Source organism: Notamacropus eugenii, chromosome 4, assembly GCF_028372415.1.
Source record: "Notamacropus eugenii isolate mMacEug1 chromosome 4, mMacEug1.pri_v2, whole genome shotgun sequence".
NCBI lineage: Eukaryota > Metazoa > Chordata > Mammalia > Diprotodontia > Macropodidae > Notamacropus > Notamacropus eugenii.
In genome coordinates this window covers 378,661,616-378,681,276 of record NC_092875.1, presented here as the reverse complement: position 1 = coordinate 378,681,276, position 19,661 = coordinate 378,661,616, and positions in this window count along the sequence as shown.

The window sequence follows — 19,661 nt, the reverse complement described above, 5'->3', positions numbered from 1 at the left end:
TCTCATCTCATCCTCTTTTTACCTTCTTACAATACAGCTTTGAACCTCACCATTACACTGGTAATGCTTTGTACAAAATTATCAGTTACCGTCTTTTCACAGTCATCAGTCTTTTTTATTTCTCTTGAACTTTTGATAGCATTGATCACCCCATTATCATTGATACTCTTTTTCTATAGATTTTCAGAATATTACTCTCCTCCTATATATCTGACAATTCCTTTTCAGTCTCTTTTACTGAATTCTCATCCAGCTTGTGTCCACTAAGAATGGGTATTCCACAAGGCTCTGTCCTAGACCATTTTGTGTTCTACCTCTGTAATGCTTCACTTTGTGATCTCACCAACCCCTATGGATTTAATTATCATCTCTATGCTAATGATTCTTAAACATGTCTTTGTAACCCTAAGCTCATTGTTGGCTTCCAGTATGTCATCTTCTATTGCTTTTCAAACTGGATGAAATCTTAAACTCAACACGTCTAAAACTATACTCATTATCTTTTCTCTGAAACGTTCTTCCCTTACTAACTTCCCTATTACTGTTCGGCATATCCCAAACTTAGCAATCTCCCAGGCTTTCAACTTCAGAGTCATATCAACTCCTCACTATCTCTCACCCTCCAATTCCAATCCCTTGCCAAGAACTTTTGACTTCTCCTCTGCAACAACTTTTTTTCCCCTTTTTCTCCTTTGACACAGTCACCAGTCTGGTGCAGGTCCTCATTACCTCATACCTGGTTGTAATAGCACCTTGGCTCGTTTAACTGACAGAATTTTCTCTGTACTCAAGTCCATCCTCCACTCAGTAACCAAATTCTATCACCCTTTATACTCAAAAACCTCCAGTGGTTTATTGTCATTTCCAGAATCAAATATAGAATTCTCTGTTTGGCATTCAAAAATGCTCACCACCTTTTTTTCAGTGGTTTTTAGTTTTGTTACATTTTACACCTTTGCCAGTTATCTCTTCTCCCCAGGAAGATACTGACATCTTTGCTGCTCCATAAAAAAATCACATTTCATCTCTGTGCTAGGTATTTTCTTTGGCTGTCCCTCATACTTAAAATTTTTCCCATGCTCACCCTTATCTCTGATTTCATCTACCTTTCTCCAGGTTCAGTCTGGAAACTCACTTTCTATAGAAAGCCTTTCCCAGTGCTTTTTAATTCTTGTTCCTTCCCTCTGTTAATTATTTATTATTTATCCTGTATATAGTTTGTACATATATATTGGCTTATTGTAAGCTTCTTGAGGGCACTACTGTCTTTTGTATCTTTTTGTATTCTCATTGCTTAGTCCAATGCCTGTCACATAATCAGTCTTAATAAGTACAGCATTTATTTTGTATACTATTTGTGAATAATTGAAGCTGTATATGTTATCTCCTCTGATGTGACATAAACTCTGAGAAAACAAAGGCTATATATCTTTCCTTTTGACTTTGTATTCCCAAATCTAACATAATTCAGGGAAGTAGCAGATGATTTATAAATCTATGTTTATTGATTAATTGATTGCTTTATTAGATCAGCTTTTCATCTGGTTCAAAATTCATTTGAATATAAATGCCCTGAGACTCTCATAAGCAAATGGTCATTGCTCCCTCAATTTTTATGGAGCTTTACTCTGCTTTCCATGTATGAGCTCTTACGATTCACTGCTACAGAAAAAATAGAGGAAACCCTTTATGTGACTCATAAAGATAATTTTAATGTCACTTCTAGTTCATAGAGTTTGAGAAACCTTCAGAGAGTGTAGGTGAAAAGTTACTAACTTCTCTGCTACAGGGAAGGGCTTCTAAGTGTTTCTCTATTCTCCTATGCCCAAAGTAGTGATACCAAAAGAAACAAACAAACAAAAAACCCAACCTGAACTCAGTGACTATAGGTACTAATGATAGTTTGGAAGAAAGGAGGAAGATCCTAGGCAATACTTTATTTTTAGGAAGTCACACTCCCAAAATAGCGTGAGGCAGTAAAATTTTCTTTAGAACAATAAATGACATTGTATTATAAATATTTATGATCACCAAGCTGTCAACAGATGGGTGAATAACTCTATTGGCTATGATGTTGGCTGCTTGCCATTCTCAAATAGGTTGTAATTACTAGGAACTCATTATTGGTTTAGCCAATTAAATATCATACTTTAGGTCAAACCTACTTTTGCCAAGACAATAGAGGAAATAAGCAATTTTTTTCTAATTAAAACTTATTTTTCATTCCATTAAATATCTTAGATTAAAAATTAATGTAGTTATTAAGATATGATTCACTTGATTCTTGTTTTCCCACTACTAGTTCTAAAAGTACTTTTAATTCCTATACCTATAAATGCATAGTAGCATACATAGTTCAAGGATGGATTTTTTCAATGAAAATTTCTTTTTAAAGTGGCATGATTTTCATCATATTGATTCAAATAAAAAGAGAAAAAATGTGTTATTATACTAATCCATAGAATGTTTGTTTTGGATGCATTTATCAAAATTCATAAACAAAATTCCTATCCATTTGGATATTACTGAATAAATTGTGGTATGTGAATGCAATATAATATTGTTTTGCAATAATAAAAAATAATATAAAGATTTTTGAGATCCATAAGATTATATATGAATTGATGTTGTTTGAAAAACTGAACAATGACAACTATGTAAATACTTGCTATAATTCTATTTTTTTTTAAATGACTGAAACAAAGGCAAAATATGAATAATTTTATTGACCAATCAGCCTTTTAGAACAGATCAGGAAGAAGGCTTTCAGTCTTCTATTAAAGAGAAGACACTGAATGATAACTGTCAGGCATGATCACTGTATCCCTTGATTTTGGTTTAATGTTTTTGTTTTTATAAGACAGATGTCTGCATGTGTGTGTATATGTGTGAGTGTGTATGCGCATATGCATGCATACACATTCATGAATATTTGGAAGTGACTAATATAAAATGAAGTTTCAATAAAATTTGTTAAACCTGATAATAGTAAAAGCAACAGCAGCAGCAATATATGTATATGTATATAAATATACATATTTATGCATATGTATTGAAATATATAAATGCACATTTCAAGGATATATATGCATATATATGTATTTCATGGATTTATATACATTTATGTATGTCCATATACATAAATGTATATATATTGAAATATATGTATATGTTGTGTATATTTCACAGAACTTTTCCCTTGAAGTTTTGTTGCTTCCCAAGCTTTCAATTATATCTCTATGCATATGACTTCCAATTCTATATATCATCTTCAAATCATTCTCTAAAGCTCTATCCAGCCCTTGTCAGCGGCTTGTTAGACATCTGTATCACAAACTCAACAATCATTAAAACCAACTCATCATCTTGCCTTTTAATACCCTCCTTCATTCAAATATCCTAATTTCTACTGAAGACACAACTGTCATTCCAGTCGCCTGTGTCCAAAATCTTGCATTAATTCTTGAAAGTTTTCTTCCATCTTCATATTAATTTATTTACAAGTTCTTGTTGATTTTTAAATCTATTGCATCTATCACTATTTCCTTTTTTTCTACTCATGTAGTCAACATTCAAGTTAAAATTCCCCATTCCTTCCCACTTGTGTTGAAGAAAAATTATATATTAATGTGAAAGCTATATTCTGTACTTTTGGTGTAAGTCTTCCAGAAAACTCTGCTAACTGATTCTGTTTCCTACTGGGTTAACTGTCTCCTACCAGGTAAGTAGCTCCAATGCAAAGTGCCTTAAGATAAATACCCTCCAACTCCCTTCATTCTCTATTGGAGGCCTAAGTGGAAAGGCAAAGGGTAATCCATCCTCAAAAAAACAAAAAAATAGTCATTGTGCTCCATAGGTGTCTCTTTTCTTTGCTTCCAGAGGTCACACTCTACATATATGCCTTTCTTCAACTATCTATCAGAGCTGTCAAGTTTTTGTTTGTTTACTTGTTTTACGTGCTACTAGTTGGGTAACATGATTGGCAAACAGGCAACCTGTTCTAACTAGCTAACATTACTTTTCACTGACTGTTACATGTTTGTGCATTTACTCTGATCTATTAAAACTTTGTTACTAAGTTAAATGTCCTTTTTCTGCTTCAATGAATACATCTGTGGCTCTAGGTACAATAAATGGATCAGGAGTGTTCCAATAAGTTCCACCAAACATTCCCCCTGCCAAAAAATAAAATATAAAATCTTTGGTCCCAGCATTTAAGACATAACAATCAGGCTCTATCCTATCTTTACTTATCAATTTTGCATCGTCTTTCTTACTACACTATTTTTCGGACAAACAGAACAACTAGCTGGTCCATTTATCTCCTCTGTGCATGTTCATAAATTAGAATTAAATCTCCATTCAGCTATTTTGTTATGAATCTTTATATCTCTTCAAGTTTCACTTCAGAGGCTTTGTCACTTTGAAACCTGCCTGGATCTCTCAAATTCTTAGTTTTGTCTGTCTCCTCAAACTACCTTGCACATGTTAAATTGATCCAGTATTCCATGAGGGAAGTGTCTAATTTGTTTTTGTCCCTATGGTCCCAATAATTTCCTGTGTGTTTGTGTGTATGTGTGTATTGTGGTGGTAGTAGTAGCAGCAGCAGCAGCAGCAGTAGTAGTAGTAGTAGTAGTAGTAGTAGTAGTAGTAGAGATATACTATATCTGTGTGGTTGTTGAAATGAATTGAATTAAAATAGTTGTAGTTTTCCCTAATAGCAAGGGATGACATGAAAAACTTGTGAGGGAAATGGAGATTTTTGTGAGTTAGCATTTCTATAAGGCCTCTTACATAAAAGGTACTATGCTAAGTACTTCATAAATATCATCCCATTTCATTCTCACAGTAATCCCGAGAAGTAGGTTCTGTTGTTGTCCTCATTTTATAGATTAGGAAATGGAGGCAAACAGAGGTTAAGTGACTTGATCAATCACATATCTTGTAAATGTCTAAGCTCAGATTTAAACTCAAGTCTTCTTGCTTGTAAGCCCATTTATTTATTCAGCACACCATCAGGCTGTCTCAAAGTTTACTTCAATCCTCACAACTTCAATAGTTTCAAGTGCTGACTGGACAACTACCTAAATTTTTCACTTTAGGCAAGTCTTTTAATCACTTAGCCATTCATTTCCTTTGTCTGTGAAATAAGTGGATTGGTCTGATCTCTGATGTCTTTCCAAGCCTTAGCAATGCATGATGCATATTTCTCCAAGATTCTCTAACCTTCATCATGGATTACAATAAATCTATACGAAGATGATTTTCAATAGATTAGTTCAATCAGGAATAAACAGAAATTGGGTAAGAAGGTAAATCAAGTTATTGCCCATGTCTTAGGGAATCATGATTTTTGTTTAATAGAAACAATGACACTATATTTCTAAATGGTACTTTAAAAAAAAAAAAAAGCTGTACTTCTGGTTTTTTGGTGTATGGAGCTCCTAATAAGGATTTCCTTCTACCACTAAAGGTCATTATCTGCTCTGCAGTTATAACATTAGAGAATTTCCTGCCTCACTGAGAGATAAATCAACTTACCTATGTTCAGACAAGTAATATGTACCAAAGACTGAACTAGAATTCAGGTCTTTCTGACTCTGAGTCCAGCATCAAATCCATTGCATCACTTTATTTCTTATTAATAATGTCTAATTTACATAGAATTTTTTTTTTTACTTTTCAATTTATCTCATTTATTATGGAAAACCTGAATACAACGTCCTATATATGATAATAATCTTTTATCTGTCTGTGTCTTCTGTGCCTTACCCTTCTTAACCTTATTTTTATTCACATCATGAACTCTAATCCTCATATCCCTCATTAGCCTTCGTGGCCTTTCTACTCCTTGTTTTACTCTCTCGTTCCTTCCTGATCTTGTCTCCTTGGTGAATTAGTTTAACTTGTTAGTATCCACCACTCCTAATTCCCCTGTTCCTTTGTTCTATGTACGAACATACCTTGCTAAACTGCAATCCTCAATTACCCTTGCCATATGCTTCTCTGGTTTCTACTTAGGTGGTGTTGAACAAAACTGGATAAAAATGACTAAAATGTTTTGAATGGTAAATTATAAGTGTATATACCAGCTAATGTCACCTTGGGCCTCGGTACAGCAAAACAAACCTAGAAATACTCCTTAATGACTCCCCTTTGTATTTTCCAGAGAATTAGTTCCAAAATAATTTCTTTTCACCTTAAGCCTTCTACACCATGTCCTCCCCTTACCTTCTCTACTAAGAAACTTGTCAATAAATAGAACACATTCACAATAATTTCCTCTTCTCCTCTCTTCATACAGTATGGTTCTGACATCACTCACTCTCTTCTCATACTTACCGTATTCAAAGCAGAAATCATCATTTTATCTCCAACAAACTTCTTATCTTCTGAAATTTTTTATTACTGTCAGGTGCTAAACAATAATTCTAATTACCCAGATGTGAAACCTCAGTATCATGCTCAATTCCTCAACTTTACTTATCTCACATATTAGAAATATTACAAAATATTATCATTTCTTTACTATATGCCTTCTTTGAAGAACCACACAATTTCTATCCTAATCCAGAACCATCAACACCTTATATATGGACCATTCTGCTTCAAGTCTTTTCTCACTCTAATTTATACTCAGCAAAATTATATTTTCTTCCAAAATATAGTTCTGACCAAATCACCTCCAGGCTCAACAAACTTTGGTCACACTTTATTATCTTCATGATCAAATACTGATATTAATCTAGGCAATATAAGATAAAGGTGTTGGAAAAAAAACACTTTACAAAGACAGTTCAAATGTAATCTCCTCCACAAGGATTTTTCTTTTTTCTATTACTATTGGTATTGCTGTCAATATGATCACCTTCTATCTACTTTGTATTTACATGACATATCCTTATTTATAGCTATTGTCCTCTTAATTTGAATGTCAGCTTCTTAAGATGAAGAACTCTAAAGTTTTCTATTTGTTTCTCTAGCACATACCTGGCACAGTGCCTGGCACATCGTAATGCTTAATAAATTTTGTTTGGTTGATGCAGTGAAGTGTTCAGTAGAAACAGAGTTGCCCATGACAGGCATTGTAAGATGTTGGCTGCTCAGAGTAGGAGAAATTGAATTCTTTTAATAACTGCATAGAAGGAAGAGAGATCAGAACTATCCAAATACATTGAATATAAGTGGAACATAAGGTGTGGGATTCCAGTAAGGAATCTTAAAGTCACAGAAAAAAGAGATGAAGGATCTGGAAGGAAATAAATACCTATTTCTCACTTTCCCCCTCAACTACCTCTTAATGTGATCTTTAGATTCCAGTCTAATAAGCTGACATCTAGACTATACAATCAAATCTTTAGAGACAGGGAGAACAAAAATGAACAAATTCTAAATATTCTAATGATTATTTTTTCTTTCAAAGCTTCTTATTAGAATTTATTTGGTCCCTTAAACTTTTTTTATTTGGTCCCTTAAACAATTTTTCCCCATAAAGCTTTGGATACCTGATCTAGGTGACACTTTTCTTTCTAGGGCTTAAAACTCCTCATTATTGTACTTATTCTGTTTTTTCCCTTAATTAGTTGAATTCTATGTTAAAGAATCCCCTCAATGAAACTGACTGCCCTTGTATCTTTAATTGGCATCCTTAACTCAAATCACTTACAATCAATTCATACAGAAAAAAAAAAAGCCTACCTTTAAAAATTTAAGCACTACTCAGAAATGAACCACCTGAGAGCTATTGTTTCATTCTTTTGTAGAATTTGCCTTTTGATTTATAACTATAGTCTGTGGTTTGGCTAGAGGAGAATGAAAGAACACCACAGAAGTATATAAATTTGATTGATTTTCTCAGCATGAGTCTGGCAGTAGAGACTATTGGAAAGCACTGTCTTGTACTTAAGATTTTTTTTTTCCCGAAAATCAAGGTAATATGAATTATTGTAGGTTTTACCAGAGGGAAATGCAGAACAACATAACCCAAGTACAACATCTCAGTCATTCTGATCATATATAGCAGGAATTTTAGTCTGTGATATTTCTGAAGTAGAATGTCTTAGCTAAATATGACTTAAAAATCATCCATGGAGTGCCATCAGTGAGGGTCAAGTAAAACTGCAGTAATATGGAAATATAGAGGGACCAGCTGTTATGTTTTTAGGTAATTCATGGACATTGCTTGAGTGTATAATAACTGCAAAATGCAACCCAATGAAAGTATTTTTATTTTATAATCATAGAACTTTGGGCAAAACTGGACCTTCTGAATTTTTCAATACCAAATGAAGTTCAGAATCTCTATGTGATTTGCAAGCTGACTAATATCATGGCTAGGACTGAATCTGTTGGTATTGAATTTGTTTATGCTATACTCTTTCCAAAATTTTATATCAAATGACATCTATTTGCTTCGTATTTGATTATGTTAAGTTCAGACATTTAATATTTTATTGAAAATTATATATTGAGTGAAGGCAGGCACTGCAGCACCAGTCTTGAAAATGAAAAATGAGTGGGGTTAATCTGGAGAAAATTTTAGCCAAAAGTACCCAACCTTGTAATCTGACTATGTCAGATGAGTTCCATTATTTCCAATTACTTTTATCAAGCTGTGTGATAGACATCAGTAGTGTTCTTCAAGGAATATTGGCTGTCCAAGAAACAGCTGAAGGAAAAGATTTCCATTGACTTGGTCACAAATAGGCAGGCTCCCAAGAAGACAAACTGTGATGAATAGGTTAGTCTGTGTATACTTTTGGAGTTCTCTTGCATTCTGTTTTAGGTGGTAAAATGAAACAAACACAAATTTTCTCATGTAATAATTAATTTTTTCTCTTGCTTTGGGCATAGGATGAGATATTTAGTTAAGGAAGTTGTTGTACAATAATATGGAGCACACTGAAGTTTACTGAGTGACTGAGACTTGTTTGTGGTTATAAAACTTCAAATGAGATTATTCCTTTTACTACCTGGTATTAAATCTCAAGTGATCTTGGTGGATGTATGAGGTAGAAAAAGGAAATGTTCATGTAATTGTTTTTCCCAAGGGGGAAGGGGTCATGTGGCATCAAGAAGGGAAGAAATCCTGCAAGTTGAATTAACACTGGGGAAATGTCAGTTCTATCTCCTCCTCATCTCTCCAATCCACCTTCTTTTCCCTCTATGTAGGCAACCACTTAAATTAAAAAGCTTAAATATCATTCATTTTGAGATTGGCTAGTTTGCCACACATGCACTTTTAAATTATTTAGCCCTGACATATTATTTCTAAACTTGTTTTATTCTTTTTCTCATGTTTGAAGCATGCCAACACACAAAAATACCTTACTTTTGTTGTTTAAATCATGGCAGAATTAGAATAAGGCAATGGATATCAGAATCCGGCAGGAAAAGCATGAAGATGCTTAAAGAGTGGATATGGTGAAATTATCAAACTGATTATATAATCAGATACAGGGACTAGAAAAGTCTAGGATAGAGAAGTCAAACAAATGGCCAACTGACCATGATGCATCATATAATACTCTAAAATGTAGCCCCAGCCATATCTAAAAGCAATTGGGAAATATTTAACAAGATAAATTGAAATACAATAAAATATAAAGTTAATTGGTAATTTTCCAAGTCAATATAGGTCCTGCAGGGATCCATATATATATATATATATATATATATATATATACTTTAGCAGCCTGTGTTTCTATCTGAGTATGATGCCATGGTTCTAGAAGATTCAGTGACTAGAGCTGGATCTGACAAATTCAATCACCTTTGCTCAGGTTTTCTGTATGTTTATGTAACTGTTTATTATTGCTTTTTCTTTTATCTGTTTGCACCTTTCAATAATATTGAGTGATTCTTCCTTCTGGATATTCTTGCCTCTCAGGTCTTCTATGACACTATATTCTCTTGGTTTGCTTTTTACCTATCTGAAAACATATTCTTAATCATCGTTTTTCAATCACTATCTTTTCTCTTCCCGATAAACACTGTCATCTTTTCTTGGTGTTTCTCTAGTCTTTATATATTCTTTTGTGAGCTACTCATCTAGTATAAATTCAATTACTGTATCATATCTATGTAGAAGACTCCACAAACTTTACAGAATGAAAGCTAATTCCCTTCCTGAATTTCAATATTGCATTAAAAAACAAAACAAACAAACAAACAAAAAACCCTCTGCTAAACATTTGTATATGGATTGTTTGAGGACTTTCTCCAACTCAGTCATTTTTTTCTACCTAAACCAATGCCTCTCCCAGACTTCCCTAATACCATTCATAATGCCACCATAATTGTGGTTACTTAGAATTAGTCTTGCAATTACCCTTGATTCTTTCCTTCAACTCTAGTATCTATCCAGGTACTATCTTGTCCTTTTAAATCTGTAGTATTTCTCACGTCTGTCACCTCTCTTACACTCATACAAAATGTGTATATTTCATATGCACATACAATATGTACTTCATATTCTCATTACTTCTCAACTCCCCTAATCTCCTAAGTAGTCTTCCTACCTCCAGTCTCTGTCTTCTCCATTTAGTCGTGTACATGTGGTGTGGGGATTGATTGAAATGACTGAGGAGAGAAAAGTTCTAGTTTAGTAGTGTATCTATTCATTGGTAGGGAGAAAAATCCTGCAGTGTGTCAGTACCAGGACCCCTCAGCCCAGGACTAGACTCCAAATACAGAAGGACACAGATTTTTGTACATTAAAAGAAATCAATTAACAAGATAAAACCAAGGTTACAAGATTAGGCAATTTGATTTCTACTTTGAAAAAAAAAGATTCCAGACTTTCTGAGTTGAAAAGGAGAGGTAACAGGTTCAGTTCCTTGAAATAAGAAAAAAAGAGATATTCCTCTTCCTCACATTTCTGTATTCAATCAAAGGAACAATGAAACAATTATGGATTGACCAGTACAGGTCATTTTTCACATAAGACACACAGATTGCTTGAGATACATAACTATAAGAAAACTCCTTGTATTAATCTTTGAATCTTACTGGGTTTTAGGTTAGCATAATGTAAGTCCCTCGTTAGGTATTAAACATGTCAGTTTAGAAAAGGCACTGTACGTTAGGAAATATCTAAGCAAGAGACAAAGGAGGTCCGGTTTCCAAGCCACACAGGGCTATGTTCAAACAATCTAATAAAGTTTCCTCACAATTCCCATAATTGAATAAAATTTTCTCACAAGACAGAAACTAGGCCAATAATTGAATACAAAGGAAACTGAGCTAGATTGCAATATGAGTCACAAGATGGAGTCAGTGTGGTTCACTCAGTTGCTACAATTTTCACACATAGCTGCCAAACTTATTTTCTTAAAAACATAAATTCAGCCATGCCACATATCTATCCTCACCTCCAATCCCACCTCTATCCATATAAACTAAAAAAGTTTTCAGTGTCTTCTGATTGTCTGAAAATTTCTTAGCATATTGTTTAAAGCATTTCGGAAACTGGCTTCTGCTTTTGCTTCATGAAATTTCCAATTTCCTTGAAAACGCAACCTAGATATTTCCTAACATACAGTCCCTTTTCCAAGCTCCGGAGTTATTGGCACTTATTCTGTCTTGAAATTACTTTTTTAAAACTTTTTTATATCATAATAACTTTCACATAATAAGAGTTTAGCAAGTGTTGAATTGAAATGTTGTTGTCAGCCAAATGGCATTTATTAAACACTTATTATATATACTATAGGCGTTGTGCTATGCTATGGGGTTACAAAGAAAAGCAAACAAAACAACAGTCCCTGCTTTCAAGAGTTTTCCAGTCTAATGGCAACAACATTCAAACAAATGCAAAGAAGCAAGTTATATACAAGATAAACTGGAATTTATCTCCTAGGGAAGACACTAAGATGGGGGAATCTGGGAAAGTTGTCTCACAAAAGATCAAATTTTAGCTAAGACTTGAAAGAAGGCAAAGAAGATAGGAAGGAGACACATGGAGGGAGAGCATTTGAGGTATGGTTGACAATGAAAATCTTCAGAGTTGGGAGATGGGGGTACTGTGAGAAGAACAAAAAGGAATCCATTGTTACCAGCTTGTAGAATGTGTGAAAGGGACTAAGATGTAAGAAGATTGGAAAGACAGGAAGGGACCAGGTAAAAGCAAAGATGATTTTATATTGATCCTGGAATTAGTAGGGAGCTCTTGGAATTTACTGAAGGGGTGGAAGGTTAAAATTATCAGAGCTAAGTTTTAAGAAGATAGATCTGACAGCTGACCTCGTAATAGATTATCCAGTGAAGATTTAGAAAATAGAAAAAGTTGAAAGTTATAGGGTGAACAGCAAGATACTTGGAGCCAATTTTAAGGACACACTACAACTTCAGAAGAAAACCAAGATAATGAATGCTACATCTCAGAACTATATCTCTCATACACCTAGTTAATTAAATTAGACAGAAAGGAATGTTATTTCTTTATTCAAAGACTGTAAATAAGAAAGTCGCCAGTCCACCTAGCTCTATTAGTGTTTGTAGTGCCAATGCAATGCCCACAGCAGATGCTATGGATATATATGCATGTATATTTCCAGGGTAAATATGCAAAATATAAATTAATTCTTTTCCTCAAAGAGAGAATCAAAATATATGTGTGTGTATGTATATATGTGTGTGTCTGTGTATGTATACACATATATTTACATATACCCAATGATACATACATACATACATACATATATATATATATATATATATATATATATATATATATATATATATATATATATATATACATTTGAGGAATTGGGGTGAGCAACAAAAGGCTGTATCAGTCCTCTTCCTTTGTTATTCCCCTCCTTTTCTTCCATTCTTCCTTAGGTACTTCGAGGAAGCCATAGGAATGTCCTGTATGTATCTCAAATCTAAAAAAGAGTGTTGCATTCAGCACAAACTGGCTCATTCAAATAACCCCTTTAGTTTTACTGATATACCCAGATGAAGACAGAAAAATGATTGGTATAGCTCTCTTCTTTACGAAATAAGGAATCTTAAGAGTTTAAATGTCATAGAAAGTAAATAGCAAAATCAAGACAAGACCTGATTCTTTGCCTAGCAGTTTTTTTCTGCATTATACCAATAGCTGACATTTACATAATACTTTCAGTTGTATGAAAGACATGATATTTTATATATATAAAATATATATGATATTATATATACATATATGTGTGTGTGTACATATATATATATTTTTGAGGAAATTATCAAAGGTATTTTCTCCCTGTTAGAGAAAAACTGAGACTCAAAACAAATGTATTTTATTATTTTGATGTTGGGTTTTTTTTTTCTCACTGACTCTATTATATTTCCCTCAGAGTTTGTTTCTAAATTTTTCTTTGCCAAAGCCAAGCCTTCTATCAGGGTCTTTCACTTTATCTCCATTTCTACTGGGAGCTTTGCTGTTTTAATAATTTCTTCTCCTTAATTTTCAATCCTTCACCCATTGGCAGCTTCTGTGCTGCCTACAAACATTTCATATCTCTACCCATTCTCAAAAATAAAACAAAAATAAACTAAAAAATTATCTATTTGACCTTGTTTTTCTCCAAATTATTGTTCTAGATCTCTCCTTTCCATCACAGCCAAACTCTTTGTTAAAAGCTATCTCTTGCTTTCACTTGCTTCCCTATCATTCTTCAACTTTTTTCTAATTTGGCTCCAGTTTCTACCACAAATAAAATTGTTTTCTCTAAATTCACCAATGGCCTCTTTGCTGTTAATCAATTGAATTAATTTTCTTAGATCACATCTTGCTTGACCTATCCGTAACCTGACTGTGTTGACTATTCTCCTATCTTCTGTACCTTTTATCATTCCTGTGTTTGGGAACATCAATATGACTTCTCAACTTTCCTAGTCTTCCATCTTTATCTTCTACTTTTATTAGTCCAAGGATAGAAAAGATGACATTTTAGGAAGAGGCAATATAGGATCACTAAGGATGTCTTATTCTGCTCAAAAAACTTTGCTTGTTCTCCTGCCTAAGGTGAAAAATGGACACTCTCATTCTTCCTACACAAATTTCGGATTACTAATCTTTAGGTATTTTATGCTACCATAATTCATTTTACCTAGAAATACTTCATAACTGTCGAAATGAAATGAAAAATAAAAAATTATAACTGTAGATTTAATATTTGCATAGTACATAATGAACTTATCCCTTTCTTTATATATTGTGTTATGACTTTTTGGACGTTGAATTTGCATATTTCAGACATTATTATAAAGTGGAAAGTTTTTTTTTTTCCTTAATGAAATAGATGCCAACTGATGTGTCACCAAAATAACTCAAACAAGTGGTATATGGGCATTATGAGAGCAAATAGTGTAGAGAAAGATTTATCCTAGTCAAATTTACTTTCTTTGAAGGAGATAAATGAACATACTGCTCAGAGTAACCAATTTTTACCAGTATACTAGCAGGCATTTTCCTTGCAACTCTTCTGTGGCCTATCACTAAAGATTATGATAACCTGCTTACTTCCGAATCTCCACTTTTGCTTCATATTTTTATTCCGTTAATTTGAGCTACAATTTAAATTCAATTTTAAATTCAGGCTAAGTCTCCTAGTATTTCTATTTTTAAGAAAAACACAAACCCCAAATAAATAGTATAAATCACATAGCACACAGGTACACACACATACAGACACATTTAAGCAAACAAAAATCTCTCTATTTGGCCTTAACATGGTGGAATCTACATTTCCTCCCCTACTGAGGGTATATTTTTTTTAATCATACCAACCTTTGATTGAAGAAGCTAAGAACTCAATAAAACCTTATAATAATTATTTTCAGACTGTGAAAAAAAATCATTGTTATTTTTGACTCTCAGATAATTGTACATTCAATTTTGCTTCTGAGAATTTCACACAAAAGGCTATAGATCACTTCTTTGCTGTTTGTGCTAATTTCCATCTGACAATTAGCACCCTCCCCCCCTAAAAAGAGAAAATAGAGCTTCTCCACCGCCATCACCACACTCCCAATATGTGAAATCATCAGTTACAGTAAGTGGAGAAATTTTGAATGCTGTGGATAAGTTCACTTACCTTGTCAGTATGTGTTCCTTGGGATGTACACATAGATGACAAAGTTGGCACCATGTATTACCAGAGCTGGTTCAGTGTTTAAGAGGCCCCAAAGGAAAGTTGAGGAGAGAAGAGTTCTATCAAACTGCTCTGCTGACCTCATTGATTATACCTGTGAAATCTGTATAGTATTCTAACATCATGCCAGGAAATTGAATCACTTCCATTTGAAATGTCTTAGAAAGGTTTTGAAGATAACTTGACAGGATAAGTTTTACCAGACATTGAGGTTCTTTCTCAAGCTCAACTGCCAAGTATTCAAAGTCTATTACAGGCAACACAATTCAAATAGGCTTTTGTGTTGTTCAAATGTCAAATGTACATTTGCCTAAAGTACTATTTTAGAGATAATTCACACAAGGCAAGTATTGACATAGAAGTCAGAAAAAGCACTACAAGGATGCACACAAGGTCTCTCTGAAGAACTTTGGAATTGATTGTGTGACATAGTAGACACTAGGACAGGATCAGCCAGGATGGCTTGCCCACATCAAAGAAGGAACTGTTACTTGAGAGCAAAGCAGAATTATAATAGCTCAAACAAATGTGAGGTGAAGATTTATTCCATTCCAAATATTCATATGGACTTTTTAAGTACAACCATTGGATACCATTCCAAACTCAAATTGGTCTGTTCAATCATAGTCAGACACACTGTACCTTGATACTATTTTGGTCATCTCCAAGCATGAAAGAGAGCAAATTTTTCAGGCTAGTTTCACCTTATTTCTCTCAAAGCTTATGTTCCAGACAAACTGGAATAATATTTATTCTTTGTCTACCATTTCACCCTTTCCCACCTCCATATGTTTTGTAGACTACATTCATAATAGGTGAAATTTGTCTTTCCTTTAAAAGTCAAGCATAGGTTCTAATTTCTTCATGAAATTTTCCTTGGATTCCCCAACTGAAAGTCATTTCTCAGTCTTTGTATGTGTTTAATAATTTGGTTTTAGATTCTTTCTTTTCCATGATCACATCTCATTTGTGCCATCCTTATCTGCATTCCTAGATTTGCTCCTTTATTATATTCTGACACACTTGGGGTAGAAACTTTGTGCTTTGTTCATTTCTATATATCCCATAGGACATTCCTATGCCTTGCCCTGAGGAGGTGTTTAATAAACTTGTGTTGAATTTAATTTGATCTCAATTGGTATCAAAATTGTAAGTCTTTTGACTCTTTGTTAACTTTCCAGTCTAATAAAATTCTCTATTCGCTACATTTGGCCAGATACTTTGGCAATATATTATGGAATGAACTTGGAATTTTTCTGTGTCAGAAAAGAAAAAAAAACTATTAAAAATTTCCCTGAAAGGTATATCTATTGGGGCATGAGATTATTAAACATAGTATATGTTTATTAGCTGTAGAGTCTTACAAGGGAATGCTAAAGAGAATATTAGACATGAGGTTGGAAAAAAGCATTGCACTGAATCATGAACATAGAATCATATATTATGGTTCTGCCAAGAATAGGATTTTTCAAAATTACTGCAATATGTATGAAATAGTATTACTAAATATGCCTAATATCACTGAGAAATATAGTTTCACTTAGTATATTGAAGTCATCATTCAAGAATTATAATTTCTGAGGGAAATATCACTCTTGTAAGTACAGAATAATGTTAAGTTAAAAGTTTCCTGTACTGATTATTTGATCATGTTTAACCAAATCTAATAGGAAATTTTGAATTTTTTCTCATATATTCCTTTATTTCATTATTTTCTGTGACCTGAAATATCTTTCATATTCCTCAATATAATGTGATGGGAATCCTAGATTCTTGAAGCTGAAGGAGAGAGACACAAGATGAGAGGGCTAATACTAAGGTGGAAAGGTTTCGAGAACATCTGTAGCACCAGATTGTTGACTGAGAAGAAGAGGGAGACTTATCACCAGCAGATTAGATATTAAATGATGAGTTTTTAGTTATACATATCAATATGAATCAGTCCAATTCAAGATTTCAAGGAGTAGAAATACAATGCACAGACCTTAAAGGTAACTTTAAAGTTTATGAGTACAAATAAAATATTTGCTCCATGGGTTACTATCCTAAGTCTCACTCATACTGGAAGATTGGTGCTTCTGAAGGCAATTAGTTACTTATCCTATCAGGTTTCTAGTTATGAGACAAGAGATCACAAGTCCCTGCTATGCTTCTCACAGTGACAAATTGATAACAACTAGACATGCAGATAGCCTATAAGATAAGATATTTCTTTATATGGTGTTATAAACTAACTCATTCAAAACAAGGTTCAAAACTAAGATCACAGTATCCCATATCCAGGTAAAGCTTGCTAACTGTGCCCTCTTCTCTTCTCCCTCTATAACATCTCACTTGGTGATCTCATCATCTGTCATGGATTCAGTTATCATCGCTATGCTGATAGATTTAACATTTACTTAGCTAGATGCAGTACTGCTAACTTCCTGTCTCATGTCTCTAACTGAATATAGGACATCTGAAATCGGACATCACATAGTTTAAGCTCAACATATTCAAAAGTGAATTCATCGTATTTTCCCCCAAATCCTCCCTTCTATCTAATTTTATATAGGGTGCAATAGTTATATAGATATCGTATGTGTATGTATATATACAGATGTACATATCTATATCTATTTACATATACATATATATGTATATATATATGCAAATACACACACAATCCATATTACAAATCTTACCAAAAATGAAATAAGGAAACAATAAGAATCTATTGCTGAATTAAGAAACATTAAATTACAAAATAATATAAAGGAATTGAACCTCCCAGTGGTGACATTGGAACCCTTCAAGGGTCATCTGGAATGAATGCAAAGACTTAGCCATTCTTGAAGTCATGTTGGCAAAGATTTATTGTTACACTTTTCAGAGGGCAAGAGTTCTTAGAGAACCAGAGACCTAAATGGGAGCCATTTAAAGTTTATATAGGATATTGCATAGAAAAACTTCTGGCAAATATGTTAACTAGGTGATTCAGGGTAGGAATAAGGAGTGGTTAAGGAGTGGTCAGTTTCTAAAGGAATGTGCTCTCTTAGTATCTACTAAGAAGGTGTTTTATCCACAGTTCATTGGGAAATAGCCCAAGGGAGGGCTACATGGAGGTGTGGTTTTAGGCCTGCAATGTTACTAAGTCAACTAATGTTCAGGGATGACAGAGGAATGCTCAGATTGCCACCCATGACTGTCTTGTTAGATGTAGGGTGTGTGTGTGTGTGTATATATATATATATATATATGTATATATATATATATATATATATATATATATATATATATATATATATATATATATATATATATATATGTCTAAGTCTAGGATTCATATAATGAAAAGTCCAGGATGCCTATAATGAGATAGGGAGTTGGTATAGATAGTCATGGGGGTACTAAATATATTTGTAAGTAGTATAAAGCCAGTTCAAACTAATAATTCCTTCAGGTGTTATTTTTCACTATACCAAAGAGGAAGATAAGTGTTTTGCTGGGGTCCATTCACACTTAATCGTTACACATAGTGTCCTTGAGCTGGAAAGAAACTGCCAGTCATGGTGTTTTGAGACTGGGGAGAAATGTGATTTTGGAATTGGGGTCCAAGTACAGGCACCCCAAGAACCCTATCACTAGGATGTATGATGAACAAAGGAAATGGCAAAGTGATTTCCTCTGTGTCCAGAGGAAGTAGGACCTTTTCTTTTAATGGTGCACTTGCTCATCTCTTCTTCAAGTTTTTAGAATAAGCTTAAGTAAACAGACTATAAGAAAAATGATTGTACCTTACATTATTTATTTGGGAAGAAGAACTGGAAAAAATCTCTATGAAGAAATTGACCAAATCTTCCAAAGAAGCCAATAGTCATCTTCATACTTAGTTATTTCAAAGCAAAGGGAGACATGGGAGAGTGGTGAAAACATTATTTAAGAAAATATCTTGTAGGATCAAGAAAAATAAGAGGCTAAATATTGTAGCCTGGAAAGAATGCTCAGGCATCAAAAAAAAGATCACTGAAAACAAGTGACAGTTTATGGCTATGTAATTACAGCATTAATTTTAAGTAATTTGATAGGCAATTGCCTCTCCATAAACACCATTTTAGCTTTAGGCTCTATTCTTAGGGCTACAGAATTTACTTTTAACCTCTTTAGTTTAGATCTTTATTGCCTGGATGTTAGTTCTCATCCATATGGGTACTTATTCCAACAGTGTTCTCACAAGTCATCTCAATCACACACTTTTCACATGTGATGTAAGTCTTGCCACATATATACATACATATACCCTCCAGAGGAAATCAATCTATTAAGCTAGGATCCTTTTCAACAACTCACTTAGAGTCTTCCCACTTCTTTATTTCTAGGTGCATATACCTCTAATGATACTCTTTACAGCAGATCTCCAGCATTGATAACAAATTGTTTTCTTCGGAGCCCCAGTAACTAGCACTTTAGATTTTACTTGTCTAGGGTAAGTATTTAAGAAGAAAGACAGATGATATTGAAACCCTGTGGTAACTCAAAAAA